Source organism: Bombina bombina, chromosome 6 (genome assembly GCF_027579735.1).
Source record: "Bombina bombina isolate aBomBom1 chromosome 6, aBomBom1.pri, whole genome shotgun sequence".
Taxonomy (NCBI): domain Eukaryota; kingdom Metazoa; phylum Chordata; class Amphibia; order Anura; family Bombinatoridae; genus Bombina; species Bombina bombina.
Window position 1 is genome coordinate 955,620,170 of NC_069504.1, and position 10,646 is coordinate 955,630,815.

The following is a 10,646-nucleotide window of genomic DNA, read 5'->3' on the forward strand; positions in this document are numbered from 1 at the left end:
TATATGAGGAAAATATTGATATTATTGACATGCATTTGTAAAGATCCACTATATTCTGCAGAGTATGCAAATGGATACCGTGTTTATGTGATTATATTAATTGACAAAAACACAACTACCCAGACTATGAAGGAGTAGACATTACTGCTAATGAGTTACAATCTATAGTGCACCCTATTAAGCAAGGTCTTCTGAAGGGTAAGGTTGTGAGCATGTGACCACCTTTGCAATAAGAACAGGTTTTACAAAAGGTGATGAAACTGAAATAGAAAACTAGCTTGACTTTGTGGATCTGTGAACAAATAGGATTTTAGGAAACACTTGGCTTGAAGCAAATATTGTATAAGAAGGAAGGAATTCCATAAATTGTGCTAAGGATGGTCAGACTTGTAGTGCAAAACAAAGTGAGTGATGATGGAATACTTTTTGATCAGGGCAGAGATCTATTCTGGAGGATAAGTAGAGTCAAATGAGTGTTTAACAGATATGAAGCAGATAAATGATGAGTAGGGAGGACATGTCTTTCAAAATTGATGGATTTTAAATAATTACAGATGGTACATTGGGTTCCAGCAAGGTTGTAATTGTAGTACCCAAAGTATGATGTGAGGAAATTATTTATTTATATACAAATTACATAATTGGGGCAAAAATTAGATGAAAAGTAACACTAACTGAATTATTTACTTTAAAATTACTGTCAATGTTAAATGTTCGGGTATAGGACAGAATTTAAAGGGGCACTGAACTTAAATTTTTTCTTTCGTGATTCAGATAGAGCATGACATTTTAAACAACTTTCTAATTTACTCCTATTATCAATTTTTCTTCGTTCTCTTGCTTTCTTTATTTTAAAAGCAGGAATGTAAATCTTAGCAGCCAGTCCATTTTAGGTTCAGCACCATGGATAGCGCTTGCTTATTTGATGCTTTCATTTACCCTCCAATAAGCAAGCATAACCCAGGTTCTCAACAAAAAATGGGCCGGCTCCTATGTATCAAATCCCTGCTTTCTAAATAAAGATAGCAAGAGAACTAAGAAAATTTGATAATAGGAGTAAATTAGAAAGTTGCCTAAAATTGCATGCTCTATCTGAATCATTAAATATTTTTTTGGCTTTAGTGTGCCTTTAAGGACTGCTATTTTGGACTCTTTTCTCACTGGTAAAGTTCCCATCAGATTTTCAAATTTAGGGAAAAGTTTTCATTTAACATTTTTTTCTTAATAAAAGTCTGTGATAGGTACATATGGAACATTGTTTGGGTAGTTTGTAAAGATATACAGTTATAATAGTAAGAATTTAACATTAGAACAAGAGAAAAAAACAGGAAAGACAATAATCTGTCATAAGACTTCAATAATTATTTGAAAATGCTATCTGACATACAATGTGCTAATTTATAAAAATATGTATTTTGCTTTGGTCATGATATTTATACTGTACATATCAAAGCCATATTCAAGTTGCTTTCTTTAACATAGTGGCCCTTTGGGAGTATTTGGGAATAAGTCTTACATTATATGTCCTTTATTACCAGAAACCATAAAACCATTTAAAAAGCCAATGTACTGAGTTCATCATCCAGAATACATTGGATTATTTTCAGAATGACCAAAGAATTGTAGTATTTAACTTTTATTGTTCGAAGAACCATGCAGACTATTAACTTTAGGAAGTTTAGAGAAAAGTGTGTTACAGAGCTTAAAGGAACATATAGAATAAAAGAAGAAATATAAAAAAGAGAACAGCTGTTCTGACCAAGTACATTAAAGTTAAAGACTAGTTTACCTAAAATAATCTAGAGCAAACAAACCCACCTAGTGCCTCTGCAAGCTGTAGATAAGGGCGGGTGAGCTATCAATCAGATCTGGTGTCTCCTGCAACATGTCATATTTTAGAAACTCTCTTGCTTAAATGGTTAATCTTAACTAGCCTAGCATCATAGCCTGTTGGAGTGGGAACAGAGGATGCGTTTAATATGGTTTATCAAACATATTTAACATTTACAATAAAGTAGTTGTAAAATGTATCACTCTTATAGAGTCATAAAGGTTAACCTTGAGAACTGTGGAATCCAAACATTAATTTTCTGTTCATGAACATGATTTTGATTTTGTTATTTTGAATATTTATTGTATTAAAGATAAATGGTTTGAAGGTCCCTGTCTTTTGTAATTTTGTAGCTTGTACAATCATTGTGAGGATTAATGTATGACTTTGATACTAAATATACATATTAATCACGTGTTGCAAGATTTTCATTTTCTTTTGTTTCTATTAATATTTTATTTGCTCACTATTGTCCATTCCTTTACTGTAGGCACATTTGGGTCAAATACCATTGCAAATTCTCTTTGCTTTAGTCAACAAAATCAAATTATGAGTTATAGGGTGATTGTTTATCTTACCTTCTCTGCTGTGACCAGCACTGATAAAGCAATAAATGTGCGGGGTCATTATTCAGAATCCGGCAGGATCCAATCCATCCTCTCTGGGACATAAGGAAGTGGAAAACCCACAATGTTTTGATTTTACAGGAAATGTGTAATTACAATTTAATTCAAGTATATCAAATACTAGACATAGATGTTGCACAGTATACTTTGGATGAATTTGCAATAAATTAACCAGGCAGTATTTCTATTTCATGGTGTTGAATTGGCAATATATTCTCTAGTTTTGCTATTTTTAATATGTAATCTATGACTACTACAGTGAGAAATATGTGTAATTTTTTTCCATATGTTTTATAGATATTCTTCTAATTTACTTTCGCTCTGTAGACTCAATATTTGTCTGTAAATCCTTTCAAGTGCTTTTGCTTGTTACAATTTCCACTTCAAAGTGTTAGAACACTATAAGTCTCAGCAATATTGAAACAGTTCTTCAGTTAGATGGCTTGAGGGCTAAGAAAAAAACACCATATATATATATGGGTTACAAATCCACATGTACTTTTAGATTAAAACTTGTTTAAAGTAAAAAAAAGGGACAGCTCAAAATAAATACCAAAGTATTACTTATTTAACAGTTTACAATCTTGAAAAGAACTTGTTCATATTTGAGACAAAATAAGGAATAAATAAGTAAGACCTTCTGCATTTACTGCATTCAAATTGTACAATTTTAAAGTGATTAAGAATTATGAGAGACAGGCGATTCTTGGGTACATTAAAGGTAATTAATATAAGGATTGCTTAGAGATTCATTATGCCACGCATGGCCAAATTATTGTCTAATATAATGGGGTGATTAGCACTTTCAGTGCACCACCCCTGAGGATGCACATTTTATAGAAAGATAATAGAGGGGAAAGCATAACATTTTATAGCAAGATATTCAATCAAAAGCAAAAGACTTCAGGGCACATCTAGTGTTTACTAGTGCTGTTTGGACAGCTGCAGTCTCTAACTGTAGAACATACAATCTAATGTCTTTAATCACCAAAAAAAAACAAAAAACAAAAACAAACCATGAGTGTGAACCATTAGGTCAGTAGACTAGAGGATGAAAGAGTAATGACAGTAGGGACTCAATGGCTTGTAATCTTTTTATAATATTTGATAGGCTTGAAGTCCACAGAATATGGCTAGACACAATGGGGCATATTTATCAAGCTCCGTATGGAGTTTGATGCCCCGTGTTTCTAGCGAGCCTGCAGCAGAAACAGCAGAAACAGCAGTTATGAAGCAGCGGTCACAAAGACCGCTGCTCCATAACCTGTCCACCTGCTCTGAGCAGGCGGACAGACATCACCGGAAATCAACCCGATCGAGTACGATTGGGTTGATTGACACCCCCTGCTGGCGGCCTATTGGCCGTGAGTCTGCAGGGGGCGGCGTTGCACCAGCAGCTCGTGTGAGCTGCTGGTGCAATGCTGAATACGGCGAGCGTATCCTTCCATAGTTTAATTTTGAGTGTTTACAAGTATGTAGGCTTCACTTTTGTGCTAATCCTTACCCCAAAAAATACATAATTTTTTATGTTCTGCTGCTGGCTTGTAGCAATAACACTATCAACTATTTTTAAGTTGCTTTTCGGCTGCTATCATAAATAAGTTCCTCAAGAAAATAAGGGGAAAACAAATTTCCATTAACAAGCCTAAAAATGTTGTAAAAATTCAGCCAATCCATATCTTGGACATAATTAAATAATTTTTTTCCTGACAAATGATTCATCTGAAATAAAAGATTTTTGTCTTTGCACATGTCTAAAACTTACTGTGATAAATTTTGAAACTCATGTTATAGAAGAATAACAGCTTCTTGCAGTGGACAGTATGGTTAATATCAGAGCACATTTTCATGGATTGATGATATGGGTTATATAAAAAAACATATTCACATATATATTAGGTAGTTATCACTGACTTAACTGACAACCCTATTTTTCTTTTGCATTGGGTGTCTATGGGCAGGATTTCAATGGAGCGCTGAATTATTGTGCGTCCACAAGTGGCTGGTTATTGCTACCGTAAGCTTGTGGTAGCAATTAGTGCTCTAAAAATTAACCAGAGATCCGATCTCTGGTTAATTTTCTAAAAGTGCCCCAAATGCCCTCAAAATAGAGGGCATTTTAGGTTTTTATTAAAAAAATGTTAGCATTTTTTAAAATAATAAACAACTGCACTATGGTCTATGGGAACTGTGTGTTCCTAGAAAATATATATGTATATTTTAAATATATATGTATATAAACTCATACATATATATTTACAAATTCTGCATTTACAAATGCCCCCTCACGGCGCTTAGGTTCTGATGCGGTCTCTGACGGCATCAGAACAAGGCTCCCATTGAAGCCTATGGAAGCGCCTTTTCGTGAGCGCAATGCCACTGAAATATAGTAATAACTTTTACTAGTAGAATAATACAAAGAGGGTAAATAAGACACTCAAACAGTAAATACAGTAGTAATAAGTGAAAACAGAGTTGTGGGTGTTCCCTTCTGTGATTCCAGAGCTGTCTTATGCAGCCTTCATCTACAAGTTGCTTGTAACACATTGCTATACCCACTGCTGTCATATGGTGCTCCAGAAAAGTACATACTAATAGGTTTGCCTCAGTATGCCATCAAATAAAGGGTTCACATTTCAATCAAGGGCAGCAAAATAATGAGTTAAATTTCCTAATGGAATGAAATGAAAAAAATATTTAAATTTGGACACTATGGGGCCGCTGAATGCTGAACTGCTTGTGCAGTGCCGCCCCCTGCAGATTCGCAGCCAATTGGCCGCTAGCAGAGGGTGTCAATCAACCTGATCATACATGATCGGGCGGATTGATGTCCGCAGCTTCAGAGGAGGTGTATGAGGCTTGTGCAGAAACAGGGTGATTAGGGGCCATTCGGCCGTTATTAAATCAGCCTCTATATCTGAAGAATGGAAGTTTAATTTATTTATTTTAAAGCATTTTTTATTTGAGGTTCAATTTAAGCCATATAAAAAGTAAGTTCAACCTATACAAATCTTAAGTTACTTACAATAAAAGTTACAGTTGAGCTTAAATGAATCCTGTTAAAAAAGTGACCCATTTGGGGCGGAGCCTGGCCAAGCAGGGTAATGGCCGCACACTAACTAGGCTCCGTAGCTAAGTTTCTCCTTCAAGGGGTCAGATCTCGAGTTCCCGGTAATAAATACTATTCCCAGCTTATCCAGAGCACCCCTGACCATCTGGGTTGGAATTACAGCGAAATTGGATAAAGAAGCATGAGACCTGGGCGAGGAGAAGTTTGCATCGGCCCACACCAGCTAAACATCACGCAGCTACCTTAGATAGCACAACCCCCACATAGCTCAGGCTCTACCTGGGACATAGACTGTTGCTCGTCTGAATACTCACCAGGATCGTCAGCTAAGACCGGTCTAACATCCTCCCCGCGGCAAGCACCAGAAACGCCAGACGCCATTACAACCCAGGCCCAAGATACAGCGGTAAGACATACCACGCAGCTCCTATATAGCTCCGGTCGCGGACTGTTCCCCGACCGGACAAACACCAAAGTCAGCGTCTTGAATGTACAGAGGTACTCACCCGATGCACCGGGTCTTTAATATACCGAGACAGAGTGGTGAGATAGCTCTGCTCCGGTGGGGGCCACCATATTGCTGATAAGACACTAATAGAGGAGAGCTATAGGCACAAACTGAAAGGCTCCTGCATTACCTTAAAGCCCGTGGACATACAAAAACAGCAAGGGGCACAAGATAGGCCCTAACATTACTGTTACACACTTTATCTCACATTAAGACACGGCCTATGCATGGCTCAATAAGCTCTGACATCTTAAGCCCAATCACTTGAATCCGGCTTTAATATTTACAACAGGAACATTTTAGTTAAATCAGGGGGTGATCTGGAATGCCCAGTAAACGGGCAACTAGAATGGAGAAACCTCTGAAAAATACCACTCTCAATCAATACCTTAAGACAGTGGAACCCCAAACTGTAAAAGGGCCTGATCCTACTGAGGCACAAGCTCAGGCCTCATTACATGACACCTCATCTAATAATAATAGCCCTTTTATAACAAGAGAGGACCTCAAAAATTTATCATCCAAAGATGATATTAAGGAAGTGCTCACGGAGGTCAGGGGCTTATTTGGTGAACTGCGAAAAGACATTTCTCAAATTAAGCAAAAAGTCACCAAATTAGAAAATATACAAACAATGTTGTGTGATGATGTACAGCAATCTACAAAACAGTTACATGACCATGAAGAAAATATTAACTTTTTATTAGACAAGGTCGAAGATCTTGACAATCGAAACAGACGAAACAATTTGAGAGTCAGGGGGATCCCCGAATCCATCATCCCATCTGCCCTTCCGGGATGTCTGCAAGATCTGTTTCACTCCATTAAGGGCACCCCGTCTGCACCAGAAGTGATCCTAGAAAGGGCACATAGGGCCCTCAGGCCGAAACCAGTGGGTAAAGCACCCCCACGAGATGTCATAGTTCGTTTCCTGAATTTCCTTGATAAAGAAGACGTACTAAAGAACGCAAGAGTTAAATCCCCCATTACACATGCAGGCATCAAGATCCAAATATTCTCGGACATAAGTCCAGCTACCCTCCAGAAGCGCCGAGATCTAAGATTTATTACCGACACACTCCGAGCAGAGGGAATCCAATACCGCTGGGGGTTCCCAGTAAGTTTAATCATTACAAAAAAAGGGGAAACGATAATTTATCGGGGCCCGGATGACCTTCATAGGCTTAATGAAAAATTGGGCCTCAAGATCCCCTTTCCAGACACAGAGACAGATAACTTGAGAATCACCCCTTCTTCTCAATCTGAGGATAATCAACCATCTGTTTCCACGCCTAGATGAGGTATCGTATGTTTTTCAAATGAAAGCTTTATCACCTATTACTGCTTATGGAAAAGACTTTACAGCCCATGTGTTAGGAGGCTGCATAATAATGAGACTAGAATGTGATATTTTGTGATTCCAGCAAAGGATAAGGTGACTTATCTGTGTCACTCCAGGTTGGACTTTTGCATGATAATCATCACAATGTTATAGTAAATGACAAACTTTGGGCGATGTGTATACCTCAGTTTAATTAGACATTTTCTAGTTTAAAAACAGTTTATCAAATGGTTGTGTGTATGAGAAGAAAAGTTATGTGCATGCTTTTTGATACAATTAGTCTTAAATGACTAGCTAACTTATGTTATTTAGGAACTGTTCATATCCACAGTTTGTTATCATTCATCACTAGAAATTTAAGTTTTTTGAAATGCAATTCTTCATGTATGTCTGATGACGATTTGATTTGTTTACTAGTTCAAAATAATATATCACACCACCGTAGCAGAAAGTCAGAACTATGTTTGATTTGGAACACTGAGATATGTACCGGTTTCATAATCCTACAATGGAGATGTATGTATATGCTACAAATATAAATTGTACTAACCACTTAATTACCAACTAATATATTTGAATTATTTACTATGTTACTCCTCCCTCTTTTGTTGATAAAACTATAAGACTTTATACAGCATATTACTATATTTCTGGTATGCTTGCCTATGCCCTGCTCAACAGTTTAAAAATGACTATTATATCATGCTCTCTGGCCTATAACTCCATTCACACCTTTTTACCCGCTAAGACGGGGCTTGATTCTGACTGAAATACTACTGATGACACATAATCTACAACCCAAGCAACCACACAATCCCAAGCAAAAAAACACATTATTAGGTTTACACACTTAGGAGTCAGCTACTTCAATACTTTACAATTCAAGATATAGCTACCATGAACAAGAGTGACTTGATCCATACAGATCCCATAGACCGGGAACTAAATTGTATACAATACAAGATTTACATTTCCCAAGGACCCCTAGGAGACTAAGCTCTTTCCTCTTTCTCTTTAGTAGTAACTGTACACTTCTCTTAGTAGACAGGTTACAAGACTTGTATTTAATTATTGAATCTTCAATAATTATATTTCTTTTTCTTTCTTTCTCTGATCTCTCTTCTATCACCTAACCTCTCACCTCACTACTACCATTTTCTCTTAAACCTTCCCTGCCTCCACTACCCGTTCTACTTCCCTACATCTTCCTCCCCTCTTTTAAACCCCCCCCTTTTTTTTTTTTTTTCTTTTTCTTTTTCTCTCTCCTCCCCTTCCAAAATATACCTTAATAATGGCATGTAAAAACCTGTTTTGAAAGACCTCAATAGATTGGGTGGAGATATTGTCCTCATACAGGAGTCCCACTTTAAGAAGGGACATGAACCAAAGTGGCACAATAGGGACTACCCTACTGCATTTTTTGCCTCCGGCCCTAACAAAAGGAACGGAGTAGGCATTTTAATTAAAAGATCCATCCCATTCCAGATAGTTCACTCAGATAAAGATCATGAAGGTAGATTTATTATTGTTCATGGGTTGCTTTATGGACGCCCTATCACAATTGTAAACACCTACTTCCCAAACAAAGATCAAAAGACATTTATGAGACTCCTATCTAACCACATACTAGATCAGAAGAAAGGCCCACTCATCCTGGGAGGGGACTTTAACACGCCTATGGATCCCAAACTAGATACATCAGGGGGTAGCTCCACAATCCCTAAAAGAGACCTCAAAAGTATTAACCACCTCCTCAGAGATCTAACCGTCCATGATGTATGGAGACTATCTAACCCGACTAGGAGAGACTATACTTTTTTTTCTCATCCTCACGGGGTTTACTCCCGATTAGATTATTTTTTTGCAGATCCACTAATTCTATCTACAATAAAAATGTCTAAGATCCTACCTATCACCTGGTCAGACCACGCACCAGTCCTGTGCGTGGTAGAATGGCCCGAAACACCCCTCGCTCCGTTCCAATGGCGACTAGACGACCACTTATTAGATGACCCTTTGGTCAGAGCAGACTTAGAGAAAGCCATCCCAGAATATTTCCAAATTAACAAAATAAATATGACCTCAGAAGTGAATAGATGGGAAGCACACAAATGTGTGATTAGAGGGACACTGATTAAACATAAAGCAAGAATACGCAAATTACATAGAGAAAAATATAACGATTTATTACAGAGTCTGTCGGAGGCAGAGAGAGCTCACAAACTGAACCCAGAAAATACAACCCTTTCAGACCATTTAACACAAGCCCGTACAAAGGTTAGGGACTTTCTCCACCTAGATCATCAAAAGCAAACCTTAGCTCTCAAACAGCACTACTACACTTACGGGAATAAAGCGGGTCGATTACTAGCTAGATCTCTTAAGCGCAAGCACTTAAAATCCTACATTCTCACGCTGACAGATAAAAAGGGACACACTAAAAATGACAGCTTTAGTATTGCAGAAACCTTTAGAAAATATTATGAGACCCTCTATAATATTGTACAACCAACAGCTGACAGCAATCAGGACCAGCAATATCGAGGTTCCCCCGACGCACATAAATATGTTTCTGACTTAGAACTTCCCCAACTAGACTCAACAGACTCAGCATTACTTGACCACCCTATCACATGTGAGGAAGTATCATTGGCCATACAACATACCCCAGTGGGTAAGAGCCCTGGACCGGACGGTTTTGGAGGTAAATATTACAGAATGTATTCTGCTGACTTAACCCCCCATCTTACACAGTTATTTAATGTCATTGACGAAGTAGGTGGCTTCTCTAAACAAATGTTAGAAGCTTACATCACAGTCCTCCCCAAACCTGGCAAATCTCCTACAAAACCTGAAAATTTCAGACCAATATCTCTACTTAATGTAGATGTAAAAATTTATGCTAAAATCCTCTCAGACAGACTTAATAGGATACTGCCCAAACTAGTGAGCCCAGATCAAGTGGGTTTTGTGCCAGGGCGCGAGGCAAAAGACAATACGCTAAGGATACTCCAACTAATCTCTTACGCCCGTAATAAACAGATTCCTATGATTTTGGTCTCCACAGATGCCGAGAAGGCCTTTGACAGGGTCAATTGGGGCTTTCTCGGCTCTGTCCTACAACAAATGAATATGAGTAACAAATTTATTTCCAAGATATTTGCCCTATACTCTAATCCCACAGCCAGGGTGAGAGTTAACGACATCCTGTCGGATCCTTTTCGGATCACCAATGGGACGAGACAGGGTTGCCCCCTGTCTCCAATCCT